Source organism: Schistocerca cancellata, chromosome 6 (assembly GCF_023864275.1).
Source record: "Schistocerca cancellata isolate TAMUIC-IGC-003103 chromosome 6, iqSchCanc2.1, whole genome shotgun sequence".
Classification (NCBI taxonomy): Eukaryota; Metazoa; Arthropoda; class Insecta; order Orthoptera; family Acrididae; genus Schistocerca; species Schistocerca cancellata.
This window is the reverse complement of record NC_064631.1, coordinates 64,308,704-64,326,693: the sequence shown is the minus strand read 5'-3', so window position 1 is coordinate 64,326,693 and position 17,990 is coordinate 64,308,704. Positions and strand designations below refer to the sequence as shown.

Sequence of the window (17,990 nt, the reverse complement as noted above, 5' to 3'; positions counted from 1 at the left end):
TGTTGATATTCTTTGAATTAAAATTGAAAAATTCGGTCGATTTTTAAAAAAAAAGGAAAAAAGTAGACTAGCAGGATTCGAACACGGCACTTCAAGCACGGTAGCCGTGAACCTTTGCCGTTAGATATTCTTTGAAATAAAATTGAAAAATTCGGTCGATTTTTTTTAAAAAAAGAAGAAAGTAGACTAGCAGGATTCGAACACGGCACTTCCAGCAAGGTAGCCGTGAACCTTTGCCGTTACGCTACGCTCAGTTGCTCGGCATAAGGGTAATGTTACGGGTATACAAACATGTAATGAAATTCAAAATCGATTTTCTCAAAAACCAAGGCCCGTCGCTAAAAAACCGGATAGCCAGACAGTCAGGGTAAGCGCCTCTACAACATATTTGAAGCGCATCAAAATCCGTGATTTACATTATGGAGGGTCCCCTTGTGCGTTCAGGAACATTAGATTGAAGGGTTACTGCGAAGTTTGCTTGAACGTCGGACAATTCCACGTCAGCGCTCACAGGGAGGACATTGGTTTGCGACACAGTTACGAAACCTTTGAAACCACACATATTGATAAAGGACGGTATGTGAGACTGTAAATCATTTTCAACAATTCTCACACCATTATCCAGTTTGTAGTTTGTGTCACCGCCCCACCGGTCGGCATTTACTATGTACACGGTTCTAAATTCAGAAAGGGCCTGTTTAGTGTACACCAGGTCTAGTTCTGAGACGTAAATCAGCGCAACTAATGGTAACGTGACTCATCTCGCCTGTGCTTGTACTCGGCATCCCCATTCGTCATTTTCATAATCCTTTGGCAGATTTCGTCGTTCCTTAATTTCGTGGTGTATACCTCACTCAGGAAATCCTGTGCCATTCCAAAAACGTCTTTTACATCTAACTTTATACTCCGAAAGCCACCCAACAGTGTGTGGTGGAGGGCACTTTACGTGCCACTGTCATTACCTCCCTATCCTGTTCCAGTCACGTATGGTTCGCGGGAAAGCCTCCGTGCGCGCTCGAATCTCTCTAATTTTACATTCGTGATCACCTCGGGAGGTATAAGTCGGGGGAAGCAATATATTCGATACCTCATCCAGAAACGCACCCTCTCGAAACCTGGACAGCAAGCGACACCGCGATGCAGAGCGCCTCTCTTGCAGAGTCTGTCACTTGAGTTTGCTAAACATCTCCGTAACGCTATCACGCTTACCAAATAACCCTGTGACGAAACGCGCCGCTCTTCTTTGGATCTTCTCTATCTGCTCCGTCAACCCGACCTGGTACGGATCCCACACTGATGAGAAATACTCAAGTGTAGGTCGGACGAGTGTTTTGTAAGCCACCTCCTTTTGATGGACTACATTTTCTAAGGACTCTCCCAATGAATCTCAACCTGGTACCCGCCTCACCAACAATTAATTTTATATGATCATTCCACTTCAAATCGTTCCGTACGCATACTCCCAGATATTTTACAGAAGTAACTACTACCAGTGTTTGTTCCGCTATCATATAATCATACAATAAAGGATCCTTCTTTCTATGTATTCGCAATACATTACATTTGTCTATGTTAAGGGTCAGTTGCCACTCCCTGCACCAAGTGCCTATCCGCTGCAGATCTTCCTGCATTTCGCTACAATTTTCTAATGCTGCAACTTCTCTGTATACTACAGCATCATCCGCGAAAAGCCGCATGGAACTTCCGACGCTATCTACTAAGTCATTTATATTTATTGTGAAAAGGAATGGTCCCATAACACTCCCCTGTGGCACGCCAGAGGTTACTTTAACGTCTGTAGACGTCTCTCCATTGAGAACAACGTGCTGTGTTCTGTCTGCTAAAAACTCTTCAATCCAGCCACACAGCTTCTTGCGGTACCTGAAACGCTCCGAAGAACCATTGGTCAGTTTTTTTTAAATTTTGGACGCTGAGTACCAGAACTGAAACTGAACTTCGATGTATACTTTCGCATTTGAGATTCCATTTCATATCGGACGTAAATATCAAAACACGTGCAGAAATAAACGCCAATAAGCAGCGCTGGAGGGAGAACTGTGCACTCACAGTCAACAGGTACGGCGGCGTGGCCGCGGCTAAGGGGTTATAAAGAGTTTATTTCGTGATTCAGCAAATTATTTATTTTCTCATCCTTTAGCCTAATCAAGTTACATCAGAGTAATAATTGTCACCGACAATGGTACATAAAACGTGAGAACGAAATAAGTTTAGCGTCATGTGTCACTGCCAAGTAACATACACTCCTGGAAATTGAAATAAGAACACCGTGAATTCATTGTCCCAGGAAGGGGAAACTTTATTGACACATTCCTGGGGTCAGATACATCACATGATCACACTGACAGAACCACAGGCACATAGACACAGGCAACGGAGCATGCACAATGTCGGCACTAGTACAGTGCATATCCACCTTTCGCAGCAATTCAGGCTGCTATTCTCCCATGGAGACGATCGTAGAGATGCTGGATGTAGTCCTGTGGAACGGCTTGCCATGCCATTTCCACCTGGCGCCTCAGTTGGACCAGCGTTCGTGCTGGACGTGCAGACCGCGTGAGACGACGCTTCATCCAGTCCCAAACATGCTCAATGGGGGACAGATCCGGAGATCTTGCTGGCCAGGGTAGTTGACTTACACCTTCTAGAGCACGTTGGGTGGCACGGGATACATGTGGTCGTGCACTGTCCTGTTGGAACAGCAAGTTCCCTTGCCGGTCTAGGAATGGTAGAACGATGGGTTCGATGACGGTTTGGATGTACCGTGCACTATTCAGTGTCCCCTCGACTAACACCAGTGGTGTACGGCCAGTGTAGGAGATCGCTCCCCACACCATGATGCTGGGTGTTGGCCCTGTGTGCCTCGGTCGTATGCAGTCCTGATTGTGGCGCTCACCTGCACGGCGCCAAACACGCATACGACCATCATTGGCACCAAGGCAGAAGCGACTCTCATCGCTGAAGACGACACGTCTCCATTCGTCCCTCCATTCACGCCTGTCGCGACACCACTGGAGGCGGGCTGCACGATGTTGGGGCGTGAGCGGAAGACGGCCTAACGGTGTGCGGGACCGTAGCCCAGCTTCATGGAGACGGTTGCGAATGGTCCTCGCCGATACCCCAGGAGCAACAGTGTCCCTAATTTGCTGGGAAGTGGCGGTGCGGTCCCCTACGGCCCTGCGTAGGATCCTACGGTCTTGGCGTGCATCCGTGCGTCGCTGCGGTCCGGTCCCAGGTCGACGGGCACGTGCACCTTCCGCCGACCACTGGCGACAACATCGATGTACTGTGGAGACCTCACGCCCCACGTGTTGAGCAATTCGGCGGTACGTCCACCCGGCCTCCCGCATGCCCACTATACGCCCTCGCTCAAAGTCCGTCAGCTGCACATACGGTTCACGTCCACGCTGTCGCGGCATGCTACCAGTGTTAAAGACTGCGATGGAGCTCCGTATGCCACGGCAAACTGGCTGACACTGACGGCGGCGGTGCACAAATGCTGCGCAGCTAGGGCCATTCGACGGCCAACACCGCGGTTCCTGGTGTGTCCGCTGTGCCGTGCGTGTGATCATTGCTTGTACAGCCCTCTCGCAGTGTCCGGAGCAAGTATGGTGGGTCTGACACACCGGTGTCAATGTGTTCTTTTTTCCATTTCCAGGAGTGTAGTTGAAATGAAAGACAGACGACTCATAGAAAGAACTGCCACTGTGCAGTACAGAATGTAACAGGAAGAAATCCTAGAAGATAACTGAAGGAAATACGCAGTGAGACGAGTGACACTTTTATTCAAAGACGGCAATCACAGTGAAGTCAGTGGAATTTATGATTGTCCCCATGGACATTAGAAAAGGTGAGACGTGGTTTTCAATAGGGCTTGTGATCATCGCGGACGGCAATAATGCGCTCCCACGCTCGCCACTAGTTTGGTGAGGAGTTCTCGAGGTATGGTGTTGCAGTCCTCCAAGAGCGCAGTTGACAACTGTTGGACGAACGTCGGCGTATATGGAAGTGCAACAATACGTCTCTCCAGCGCATCCCACAGATGCTCGATGGCATTTAAGGCAGGGGAAGCGCAGGCCAGTCAATTTGACGAATATGCTCTGGTTGCCAGAACTACTCCACCTGCGCACAGTTCGACAGGGCCGGGCTTTGTCAGCCAAAAACATCGAGTCAGCCTCCAATGCACCCGTGAAAAGACGTACATGGGGCAGTAGTACATGTAATGGTACTTGAATTACGTAGCCATTATGGCACCTCACCTCAACCTCTCGATACCAGCAATATTCTACTGTGTTTCTCTAAAATAGTTAACATATTTCTGTGACAACATTCAGATTTGATTTCACTAATGTAGAGGTGCTTTGATACATCGATATGTTTATATTGCAATGATATTATTCATATGTGTATTCTTTCTTTTGTCACTATGATCTTTGACGTACTTGTAACTCTGATTTTTGGGCGCGTAAGCGGTTATTAGAGAGTCAAGTCTTGGTCGTCATGTTGAAAAGACGCAAATTGTAGTGAGTTTATGAAATGTGAACTTGAGGAAGATATTTTCAAGTATGTTTTATACTGTGAAGTTATGTTGCAACAAAAGTAATAAAAAAGAACTGTAACTTAAATTCGGAGTGCTGATTATTTTTTTTCATCACCATTGTGCTAACTTTCAAAAGTTTAATATTCAAGGATGGTTTATGAAACACGTCTCTAAAACTTTTGAATATCGCAGAATAATACCTAGTCCTCTTTTCATCCGAGCTTGGAATCATCACTACCTAGATTTTCGACGATTGAGCCATGAGTTCACAATGAGACCAGCGTGAGAAACACGAAAAGATGAGTGCCTAGTGTATCCATTATTTCATGAAATGACTTTATTAACTGTGCTCTAATGACACCTGCCACATAATATAACTTTGTTGTTGACTGAAAATGCAATATTTAGCAGCGTGAACAACACTACAATCATAATTAATTTTTGACCTTTGTTGTGGTAGGGTTGTTAGATACAGTATCACCATAATGCTGACCGGTGAGTGTAAGGTGTTCAAAAACTGGAGGTCAGTACCCCCACGCAACATTGTGCCTCCCTACACCACGACACCTGGACCACCAAGACGATTACACTGGACGCTGTTCCTAGGTGTATCACCTGTTCCCACCTCTCGCCATATGAGGGTGCCTCCAGCATTTATGTTTCAAAACATACAAATACATCGAAAATGTTCAAAGCATGTTGTTTTGTGAAACTGCTTTTTACATTTGTATGTTATCTTTTATTGCATATTACACGATACCTACTGAAATGTATAGCATTATCGTGTCTCTTAATTGTTGATTTCATGATTTATTTCATTTTATTTTAGGATACAGGAATCTCTTTGACGCTCTTTTGATCAACTGGCTTGGTTCAAATGGTTCAAATGGCTCTGAGCACTATGGGACTTAACATCCGAGGTCATCAGTCCCCTAGAACTTAGAACTACTTAAACCTATGGACGTCACACACATCCATGTCCGAGGCAGGATTCGAACCTGCGACCGTAGCAGTCGCGTGATTCCAGACTGAAGCGCCTAGTACCGCTCGGCCACATCGGCCGGCGATCAACTGGCCTATGGCATATTATGCACATGTAACGGGGCTATACAAAACTTTTTACTCTACCTACAACTTTTGTATTTTACGTTAATCGACAAATTGCACTTTTCCGGGCCCAGAGTAGTGTGGGTTCTAGTAACATTTTGTTGTTAATTATGCAGCCTGTGATAACTGTGTTTGTAACATTCGAATTTTGTGATTTTCTATTCTGACTAGACCTAAGGACGATGTGCATTGCCCCCCTTAATGTAGCGACCGGTTTTCAGTCCGCTCTGCCACCATCCCATCTGGTTATAGGTTGAACTGAACAGGCCTCTCAAGTGCGTTGCATCTTGAACGCACTCAGTGAAACATGTTTTTAGCACTGTCTTGTTTACTTACGGGGTAGCCGGCTCGTGGAAAGCGACAGGCGCAGTCACCAGTAACACGAGTCAGCACAGCACTTGCAGCTGCCCGCCCGGCACAGGTCGCAGAGAGCACTGCGCAGGCGCGGCGACTGGGAGCCCCGCACGGCTCACTGCCCTCCCTTCACGACGCTGCACTCATTTAATCAGTGGCTGAGTTCCTCCATTAGCGTGTGCACGCTCACACACACACACACGAACGACCTACGCTTCTATGGCGCGACTCCCATTGGTACGGGCTCTGTGAGCAAGTTTTGCACAGCCGCAGCCCTGACGTAGCAATCAAGCTGACATTGCTGGGATGGTGTTCGTTCTGAGACAATTTCTTAGTGCGGGTTACATACATTTAGGGGCAAACTTAATTGATTTGTGACTCCCTGGGGACAATCCGTCCTTCTAAGAAACCCCTACCCCTTCTCCTCCCCTTACACATCCCTCACCCCCTGAGAAATCCGTTGCTCAGCCTCCTCTGGCACGATTGTTTCATAACCGGCAACGTGCGACGCAGCCCTATGGGATTCGCGCACAGGATTGCCTCGGTGCGATGTCTATGGCTGGTCTTCGTGTTTCACGTCGCGGTTGGAGCAGATCTCCACCTTGGCTCCTCCGGAGACCCAAACTTATTTTAAATTTGACTAATTTTAAGAAAGCTGGCACACCAGATTTTACGTTCCAATCTCTGTTTTTTAACATTTTAGATGTGCATCACGGTTTCAGGGCGTTTATACTGATGGCTCCAAACAGGAGACTTTCCTTGGCTGTTCTGTGGTGTTCCCTTATCATGTTACCCGGATTCGCCTCCCTGCTGAATATACCGTTTTCGCAGCGGAGCTCCACGCGATCCTGACGGCACTGGAGCAGATGCATCGTGTTCGGGGCGATCGATTTCTTCTCTGCTCCGATTCTCTTAGTGCCTTACAGTCACTGCAGAACCTGTACCTGACTGAAGAGATGGTCCAGCTGATACATGACCGACTGTACTTGCTCCAACGGCGGGGTAAAGAGGTATCCTTCTGCTGGGTGCCTGGTCATGTCGGCATATGGGGCAATGAACAGGCTGATCGGGCTGCCAAGGAGGCCTGCAGAGAGCAGGATGTGGTCCAGTGTCCTATCCCCTTGCAGTCAGTCATCGCTGCACTCCACAGGAAGTGCATGGAGTTGTGGGAGGACGAATGGCTGGCGGTGACGGCCAATAAACTGCGGACGGTAAAGTCGACCACTCGGCCGTGGCGTTCCTCCTGCCGGCTGCTCAGGCGGGAAGAGGTAGCGCTCACACGTCTTCGGATCGGGCACTGTCCTCTGACACATAGCTATTTATTACGGCGGGAGGATCCTCCGTTTTGTGATGCTTGTGGTGTGCACATCTCTGTCCGGCACATTTTAACAGACTGCGTTTTATACCGTGATGCAAGGGCAGAAGCACAAGTTGATGGGGATCTGCCCTGTGTTTTAGCTAACGATGAGACGTGTGTGTCTAGGGTTTTTAAGTTTTGTGATGTGTCTGGTCTCTGGCCTAAACTTTTAGGCTGGCGGTTTTAGTGTACTGCAGAGTGGCTGACTCCTCCCTTTTTTCCTTGCGGTCAGCCAGCCACTTCCATCTGCTCCATTGTTTTAGCTCCCTCTACCTTTTTCTTCCTGTGTTGTCCATGTTTTACTGCTGACGCCCTGCTTCATCCCACGCTTCGGTGTGGGTGAGCACATATTTTTCCATGATTGTTCCCGTGTTTTATGTTCCGTTTGATGTAAATGTTCTGAGTTTCTTTCTTGACCCCCGTCTCACTATGATACTGAACGGGCGCTGGAGACCTTGCTGTCGTGCGCCCACAAAACCCTTCTACTTCTACTACTACTACTATGAGAAATCTACTTGCCGATACAATAACATCTTCGGTATCAAATTAATTGACTAATTAATTAAATCGAAAAATTAATCAACCTCTTCCACTCTAAACACTAATGGCCTTGCCGCAGTGGTAATTCCGGTTCCCGTCAGATTACCGAAGTTAAGTGCTGTCGGGCTGGGCTAGTACTTGGGTGGGTGACCATCCGGTCTGCCGAGCACTGTTGGTAAGCGGCGTGCACTCAGCCCTTGTGAGGCAAACTGAGGAGCTACTGGACTGAGAAGTTGCAGCTCCAGTCTTGGGAACTGACATACGACTGGGACAGCGGTGTGCTGATCGCGTGCCCCTCCATATCCGACTCTGGTGACGCCTGTCGGCTGAGGATGACACGGCGGCCGGTCGGTTCCGTTGGGCTTTCATGGCCTGTTCGGAAGGAGAGAGTTTCCTCTGGTAAATCCCCCAGCTCCCCTACTCTCCCGCACTTGAAAACTGGCGGGAAAAAGACTCAGTCCGTGCTGGAGAGAAAGGATCTCATGACAGGACATTCAAATCAACGTCATTTAGATAGCGAAAGATATACTGTGTACTTATCAAATTAAGGGGCTCCGGAAAGGCTCAAAATCATGAAAAGTTCAATTTTTACTTTTTTGCGTTTTCTGAATCTGCAGACTATTACCTTTTAATAGATATATAATTTATTCAATTCCGAAGACTACAACTATTTTTAATTTTTTTTTGAAATGTGTTCTACATGGGCGTGGCCCAGTGTGGCGCTGTTAAACTGCTGTCAAATGGTGTTATTATTAACGTCCGTGTTCATCAGGTACATTTTAGTGATGTGAGATAAAGTATGTGTTGTAGCTAACCTGTGATGGTTCAATATATATCGCTGGTGTGATTGTCGATTGTTTCATGTTTATTTACTGTGCCGTTATCTCGAAAATATTCGTAATTAATTCTGTTTCTTGAGTCTCTGTTTTGTGAATAGAAACACTTCACTTTGGTGTGTATGATGCTGTTGCGACTTTCAATGATGGCAACATTGTAAGGTGCAAGGTATTTAGAAATATGGGAATGAAGATAGGTTCTAACATGGTACGAGCGATGCTTGCTTTAGACAAGGAACGCCTTCGGGCTGCAGACAGGGCTATAAAGAGTCTAGAAATACAAGCAAGAGTAAACAGGAGGAGGAACAAGAGGAAGCTGGAGGAGGAGTTTGTAGAGGATGAAGATAATCCATCCTAAGGACCTGGAATGCACTAAAAAGTTAATCCAATCTTTGTCGCTCGATTCCCAAAACTTTTATTTTCTCATACTAATTACATGTTTTATAAGGATCTTCCAAACATATTTGTTTCAAACTTTCAGTAAATGTTACACAGTACCTTCTGCATAATTTAACACAGCCTTTTTCCAAAAAACTGTATATTTTTGAGTATATAAATAAAAAATTGCAAAAAAATGTTGTGAATTTTCATTACAATTGAAAAAAAATCATCTTTAACAACTGAACTAAAATTTTGTAAAATCCCTGTGTTAAGTTGTAGCCCATATTCCAATAAATAATCTGTAAAAAGTTCAACTTCCTACCTCAAATACTTTGTGAGGAAAGATTTAATTTATAAGCGTTATTTTAACATTGCAAGTATAGGGCGTTCCGGAGCCCCTTAAAATCACAAGGGTTGGATCTCTCTTTTATTTGGTGGGGAGAGCTGATCATTCTCTGCTGTTTAGGAAAATGCAGGTCTTGTAAAATACACCAAAAAGAAGTAATTAAATAAATCGCTTCATTTTCAATCAAACAATGAATATAGTCACGAAAGCGATGTCAACGTAACTCGCCGCACATAATTACACTGTTAGCCGGCCTGGGTGGCCGAGCACTTCTAGGCGCTACAGTCTGAAACCGCGCGACCACTACGGTCGCAGGTTCAAATTCTGCCTCGGGCATAGATGTGTGTGATGTCCTAAGGTTGGTTAGGTTTAAATAGTTCTAAGTTCTAGGGGACTGATGACCTCAGAAGTTAAGTCCCGTAGTGCTCAGAGCCATTTGAATCGTTACACTGTTAAAAATCTTCCAATCTTGTCTTTGGATAGACAGTAGAGCAGATGTGCCATGAGCTGTGCCAGCCAGGACTTAGCACGCCTCAAGTGCCCACATCCTGTTGTGTGCAAATGCATGGCAGAATTCCGTCCAGCCAGTCCAGACGAGCAGACCATGGTGTCTCAGAATAATGTGCTCATTTTTAATGACGTTCTCGTAGCCAGATCAACCCACAGACAGAGTTCTCTGTGTGTGCGGCGACGTCCTTTACCACCTCATGTGGCTACTTCTATGGGTGCATGTGTGAACCAAACCATCCAAACATGTCGACCAAGGTATCCCCGAATACTGCAATATGATTGGTTCCCACCAAATTAGTGGGCAGAGCTTGAGTCTATATAGCCTACCCCTTCCTACCCTGGCCTCATTCTGCTATCATTCACGGTCTCGTCAGCTTCATTCAATTCCTCCATAGTGTGTTACTACTCTGTTTGGTTCGTCTTCATCTCCTCTGAACCAACGTGAAGTGTTCTGCAGGGGCATCAGGCAATACCAATGCCAATACCAGTGGTGACCAATACCCGAGAAAATAGGAATTACGTGCTAAGCTAATCAGTCACTGTAACTTTTTATTCCACTACGAACTTCATAGTAGCTATATTAAACACATTTCATCCTATTGTTTCAGTATGAGTCCTACGAATTGTTGACGAGTTGGAGGTGGAGGGGTTTCAGTGGCAGCAACAGCAGCAACAGCATTGTAAGTAGTATATATATATTTACACTCCTGGAAATGAAAAAAAGAACACATTGACACCGGTGTGTCAGACCCACCATACTAGCTCCGGACACTGCGAGAGGGCTGTACAAGCAATGATCACACGCACGGCACAGCGGACACACCAGGAACCGCGGTGTTGGCCGTCGAATGGCGCTAGCTGCGCAGCATTTGTGCACCGCCGCCGTCAGTGTCAGCCAGTTTGCCGTGGCATACGGAGCTCCATCGCAGTCTTTAACACTGGTAGCATGCCGCGACAGCGTGGACGTGAACCGTATGTGCAGTTGACGGACTTTGAGCGAGGGCGTATAGTGGGCATGCGGGAGGCCGGGTGAACGTACCGCCGAATTGCTCAACACGTGGGGCGTGAGGTCTCCACAGTACATCGATGTTGTCGCCAGTGGTCGGCGGAAGGTGCACGTGCCCGTCGACCTGGGACCGGACCGCAGCGACGCACGGATGCACGCCAAGACCGTAGGATCCTACGCAATGCCGTAGGGGACCGCACCGCCACTTCCCAGCAAATTAGGGACACTGTTGCTCCTGGGGTATCAGCGAGGACCATTCGCAACCGTCTCCATGAAGCTGGGCTACGGTCCCGCACACCGTTAGGCCGTCTTCCGCTCACGCCCCAACATCGTGCAGCCCGCCTCCAGTGGTGTCGCGACAGGCGTGAATGGAGGGACGAATGGAGACGTGTCGTCTTCAGCGATGAGAGTCGCTTCTGCCTTGGTGCCAATGATGGTCGTATGCGTGTTTGGCGCCGTGCAGGTGAGCGCCACAATCAGGACTGCATACGACCGAGGCACACAGGGCCAACACCCGGCATCATGGTGTGGGGAGCGATCTACTACACTGGCCGTACACCACTGGTGATCGTCGAGGGGACACTGAATAGTGCACGGTACATCCAAACCGTCATCGAACCCATCGTTCTACCATTCCTAGACCGGCAAGGGAACTTGCTGTTCCAACAGGACAATGCACGTCCGCATGTATCCCGTGCCACCCAACGTGCTCTAGAAGGTTAAGTCAGCTACCCTGGCCAGCAAGATCTCCGGATCTGTCCCCCATTGAGCATGTTTGGGACTGGATGAAGCGTCGTCTCACGCGGTCTGCACGTCCAGCACGAACGCTGGTCCAACTGAGGCGCCAGGTGGAAATGGCATGGCAAGCCGTTCCACAGGACTACATCCAGCATCTCTACGATCGTCTCCATGGGAGAATAGCAGCCTGCATTGCTGCGAAAGGTGGATATACACTGTACTAGTGCCGACATTGTGCATGCTCTGTTGCCTGTGTCTATGTGCCTGTGGTTCTGTCAGTGTGATCATGTGATGTATCTGACCCCAGGAATGTGTCAATAAAGTTTCCTCTTCCTGGGACAATGAATTCACGGTGTTCTTATTTCAATTTCCAGGAGTGTATATTTGTAAATAATATACTGCTGTTATTTAGAAGTCAGTCTGTGAGTCTTTGCTGGTGTACATGATTTCGAGCAAAAAATCGATAAATGTAACTTTTTCACTAATAATTTCGTAGTATTGAATATTGTTTCAGTACATCTCAAATCAGCAACAGCATCAGCACAGTAAATGGTATACATATATTTCTTCTTAGTAGTGCTGTGTATGTGTAATATGTTACTATTTCACAAACATTTTTTTGTATATATAATATGGTGCATAATTTTTGTTATTTTTGTAGACAATTTCTTGGCAGAAAAAGAGGAACAAGAAGGCGGATGTGTTTTCTCGCAGTTTTTTGTGTGTGTATGTTTTTATTAGTAAAAAAGTTAATTTGTTGTTTTAGGTGATATCAGTGAGGTGGATAAATGTCTCTCCGCAATTCAGGTGAGGACGAAATGCCAGTGAGTGGAATAGATGGAGAGAGACCTTCATTTTCATGAGGAGCTGTTGGACAGCCTGAACGAGATGTTAAGGAGACAGAACGAAATGCTAAGAAGGGAGAACGAGGTAGGTGATTTATAAACATGTACTCATTCTACTTACAAGTTATAATAATCTCCTTTCTTTCTTACCTTGCAGCAGCAGCTGGCGATGTCTGGAACGTCATACCTAAGTTTCGTTATTACCTCTCTCTTCTACAGTGGCTGCATGAGGGGAAAATTTCCCGCAATATGCCGTGGAGCGGGTACCGGGGGCAAAGTGTTGCCCAGTGAGGCATACCTCGCTCGCAAGGGCGCCTCTGGTCACCGTGCGGGAAGCTGTGGGTGCTGCCGCCACCACCACCACCACCACCACCATCGGCGCTGCTGCCCCCGCTGCGCCACATCAGCACTGCTATGGCCTCCATGGGCCACCCTCAATCTGGTAAGCAGGTAAGGGCTGTAGCATCCACAGCGGGGCTCCTCGCACCAGCCCAGTACTGTAGCATCTCCTACTCCTCCTCCTCCTTCTGATCTTCACTGATCTCGCAAGGTACAGCACATACCTCTCTGCTCGACTCTGCAAGCAACTTCACCATCGTCGTCAAATCGTTGTAGTTACAGTATTAGTAACAGCAACGATCCTGCGGCTAGCGGTAGTTCCCTCTAGTGAAGGACATCAGGTCAGTGACACCATACCACAGTTAGAATACTCAGTGACTGCCAACGAGGAGCGAATCTCGTTTACTAGGATCGAATGGGAGGATACCAAAATCCTGTTGGATTTCTAAGGGCATACCTTCCTGTTGTGGAAACAGAGCTCCTCAAGATTGTTATTGATCTGTGGTATCCCGCCATTAAAATGCGGTGGAGTGCTGTGTACTGAACTGTCGTAACCCCCATAGTAGCCCCTGGCGTTAGACAAGTTTTCACCACCTTTTGGGGGGAGGGGGTTAAAACGGCATGATAACGCGGAGCTCATCAATCACCGAATAATTTCTTGAATCCACCATGAGAGCCGTACCGGCCTGGTTTTCCGAGATGGAAGTTGGGGGGCTGGTAAAGCACTCAGCGAAATACCACACCTGGACATCCATACGCACATCTATCATCGAGTAATCCATCAGCATCAGCACTTCATTATTTCCAAGACTATATCAGGAATCATGACATGTGACTATGTGCCACGACCAGAGAGTGTACATGAAGGAAGTGGGACACTATTATGTCATATCAACATCAGCACATCCTTATCTCCAAGGCCATTCCAGGAACCATGACATCAGCATCATCACATCTGCCCACATGCTAAAGCCATAGAAGAGGGAAGTGCCCTCACTCCTCAACTGCCCACAATCAGCAGCCAAGTACGATAAAATATTTGATTTTCCAAATAATTTGTTAGTTATGTTTGCATTTCTGACTGCCAAAAATTCGTGTAAGGACTGGCTCTTCAGCCACGCTGGCAAACTTAATTTGAGGCTATAAATCATTCACCATGTAATACTGGAACGAAAGATAGCAAATTTCTCTACAAACAGATAAAAACTAACATTTAATTGTAAAATATATGTAATGAATTAGGGATTATTCTGTGTTGTCAGTGAGTTTTTAACCATCAAGTGAAACATGAAAACACGAGAAACAACTCCTGCTTCGCATCTTGCTTGCTCCAGTCACAATCAGATGGTTGGACTATGGGAAAAAAGTGTTTACTGCCATCGGCAGGTGGCTGCACTGTACAATTGAAGGACGTTAGATCATTTCTTACTGCCACCAACAGATTTCCACACAGTTAATAAAGTGAACAAAGTCGTAATTTAATTAGGATACTGGAAACATTCTTAAACGTTTGCAAATTACGTCAGCGTCAGAAGTGCAATGTCTACATTGCTTGTTGAGGTTAATACACGAAAAAAACTCTGTAAGATTCAAATCAGTTAATGTGAAGTCACGTGCATCTGCAATATGAAAGAAAGCATGAGTTAATTTCTACATATATAAGTTTTTGCCAAATTAGTGTCCAAAACTCTGAAGTATGTACCTCTATGTTAGATTACGTCATTAATAACACTTGTATTTCAGAATGTAGACAATAATCTGACGTCAGAAACAAACCTGACGAGACTTGTAACTCCACAAAAAACTATGTTAACCCAGAACACTACTCTAAGCAGGCAAACAGACAGGCAGAACATAACTAATATACATCACAATATGTGCTATAATTAAATATTACGACACTTAAATTGTCCTAAAGCTCCACTTTAGAGGGGAGAAAGATAATGCATTGTGGTATTCACTAGAAAAGGTGCTATGCCAGTGATTGCTAATTATTGCTATTACTAAAAATGACACAGGCCTGCTAAAGGCTATGTAAAATAACAGCAGTTTGCAGTCAGATCTATGGTAGCAAAACACAACAAAGTCGTAAATTAATTATTTTCCACATCTAAGATATTGAAAAATTCTAAAATGTCTGAAAAATACATAGAAAGCACACTAAGTATGAAAAATACATGAAAAAGCGCTTTAAGACTCAAATCAATTACTGTAAAGGTTGGGTATGTTTGCAGTGTAAAAGAAGGTGTGAGTTTCACCTATACACTGGTTCGCCAAATTAGTTTCCAAAGTTCTAAGGTATGTACCCCAATGCTAGATTTCCATGTCTGATAACAGCTGACACTTTAGGATATGGGCTTAATAATTCGATGTCGGAATACATCACATGTTGTCCTTTTGTGAGTGAGCCATCGTACTGTAATCTTGCTACGTTTTTTCACTTATATTGCCAATTACGGTTTCCAGAAGTACCGTATGTCAAAGCACGTATGACATGTGATAAATCAGCTATGAGTTTTCTGCCTTTGAAGGTGATTTAAGACAGAAACTGGTAGCAAAATAAACATCATTATCACATACGGCACAGTGTAATGGTGTTGACCAGCGCCTAAACAAGAGATATAAGGATCACTGGCATCCTTATACAGTTAATATTAAAAATCGGTACATTAATATTCGCGCTCACATATTAATTTTATGGTAACGGAGTAGTTGAAAAATTTATTAGTCATAGTTTAGATACTTCAGATGCCTTGTACAAGTATGAAACACACGATACATACTGTACAGGTCAGCAACCTCGTACTAACATGTTCTTTCGCCAATGAAGATGTGAAAAGTTTACTGTAGGCACATGTCTGGATACTTTATAAAACCTGTAAGGTGGTTGCCAATAACATCGCCCAACAGCTGCAGATCATTAACCACTCAACCCCATCTGTCTTATCGTATAGTGTAGCCTTAGGTTTCGCTGTATATGCGAGATGTCACCTCCAAGCGAACATTACGCTCCAGCTACGAAAAACTTGATAGGACCACCGTTAATGATGCTTTACAGTGCAGATTCATGAGGTAGAATAGTGTCTGAATCAACGATGCATTTGCATTAATTAATGATATCATAGTATATTCTGCAAAAAAAGGGTCGATGAATAACAATGGAGCAGGATAACGTAATAGTACATCCCGCGATTTCTATGTGACAGAGTACCAAATCGCGATAGACAGACTGTAGCACTGATAGTATTATGGAGACCACCCTAATTTTAATACAGCACTTCTGCAGTGTATTTAGCTTACTAACGCCACAAATAGCACACAAGAAAAAAGCTAAAATGCAACATAGCTACAAAATAATTATTAGTAGTAAGGTCTTTCTATAGCTCTCCCATAGTCACAAAAGAATCAAAAGTCAATAAACTTCTATAGTTACTAACTGTGTGTATACAGAAACAAAATACAGTGACCTACTGGACTCCCTGTTACCATTAGGTATGTTAACAGTAACAGAGTAATATATTACTGTATACATTAAAGTGGATACTAAATCTAATTTTTGGCTAATGTTCACATTTATGCAGTAATGACGATCAACTAATGAACTGCTGGTATATCTTTACAATGCCTTAAATGCTTCATTGAATAATCTTTGACCCCCCTCTCTTCATGCATGATTAAATCACACACAAAAGCCTATGAGGTTAAATGGACACATATCCTATGTATACACAACTGCCATTAATGATCAGCAATGTTCATCTGATATTGAAATTTCAATTCCACAATTGCATAGCTAAGGAGATCTCTAAAAAATATACTAACACAGCTGTGTATTGCAGAATGTGTTTGTTTATATTTACATGACCACCACTACATACTACTTATGCGACATAAACTGGCAGGCTTACTAAACTGATATATTAACATGCACACACACACACACACACACATACACACACATACAGTGGATCACAGTTGATCACCTAAAACGTGGCCTGCAAATGCTGTGGAAATGGAAAGAGCTGTTGACATGCTGTTTTCACAGAATGGTTTGGTAATCAGGGGCTCACATTGGTAGCCAATAAACAGATTGTAACAATACTTGTAAAGCATATTTTTGTGCAAGCAAACACTTTTTCAAATTTAACTTTGGCTATTGACATTAAAAAACTAAGAGGGTAGTTTGGAATGTCAGCGATGTTTGTTGCAGGATCCTAGTGTCAATCGTTTACGAAATATTGTATTCTGCATTGTTTCCACACTGGCACTTGTCTGCGCCATTCAACCTGCATAGTTGTTAGGCCCAATGTTCTTATATTTGCTTACACTTTGCCTGTGTGTTCCTTAAGTGCACTGCGCATTGCTAGTCAGTGTATGAGAGTCCAAACAATAGGTCGTGAGTGGACGATGGGATTTACCAATGCAGGAAAAGCCAGTGCTCATGGTGTACGGAGAATGTGGCAAGAATGCAGTTCGCTCTTATACAGTGTATACGGGAAAATACCCACAATACATGTCAACCATCTCAGCAATTATTTATCACCTTCTTCAACCGTTTACCTGAAACACAAGGAAACAAGTGACGACAGAAGAGAGGGAAATTAGCGTTCTTGCTGCTGTTGCAGTTGATCCACACATTAGCTCCTGTGCACTCGAATGAGGAAGTGATGTGAGTCAGCCAAGTGTCTATGCAATCTCCTTTGACATACGCCCCATCACTACCGCATCTCTCTCTATCAACAGTTGCATGAAAACGATTATGAGAATAGTGTTAACCTCTGTAAATGCGTGTTAAGACAGGATACTACGGATGTATCATTTTGCTCGGCTAGTGATGGAGCCACATTTACCAGTCACGGCCATGCAAACTGCCAAATAATGCAGTATGGGTCTGTTGATAATTCCTGTTGGCATTGTCAGCTGGAACAGCAGCATCCATGGAGTATGAACGTGTGGTGTGGATAGTGAACCGTTACCTCAAAGGCCTGTTTTTCATAAGCGGAACGCTGAACACACACAAGTATTGCAGCCTTCTAATAGACCATCTCCCAATGCTGAAATGCTAGTACATGT

General features: G+C 45.0%; 1 protein-coding gene across 1 annotated transcript in view; it reads right to left on the bottom strand.

Annotated features, from left to right (window-relative positions):
- LOC126088614 (UDP-glycosyltransferase UGT5-like) overlaps window positions 1-6,104 on the bottom strand; it is a 154,265-nt gene extending 148,161 nt beyond the window's left edge. The window contains exon 1 of the mRNA XM_049906842.1: window positions 6,002-6,104. The gene's annotated coding sequence lies outside the window, so the exon portion shown is untranslated. The remainder of the gene's footprint in view (window positions 1-6,001) is intronic.
- Between the last annotated feature and the right edge of the window lie 11,886 nt (window positions 6,105-17,990).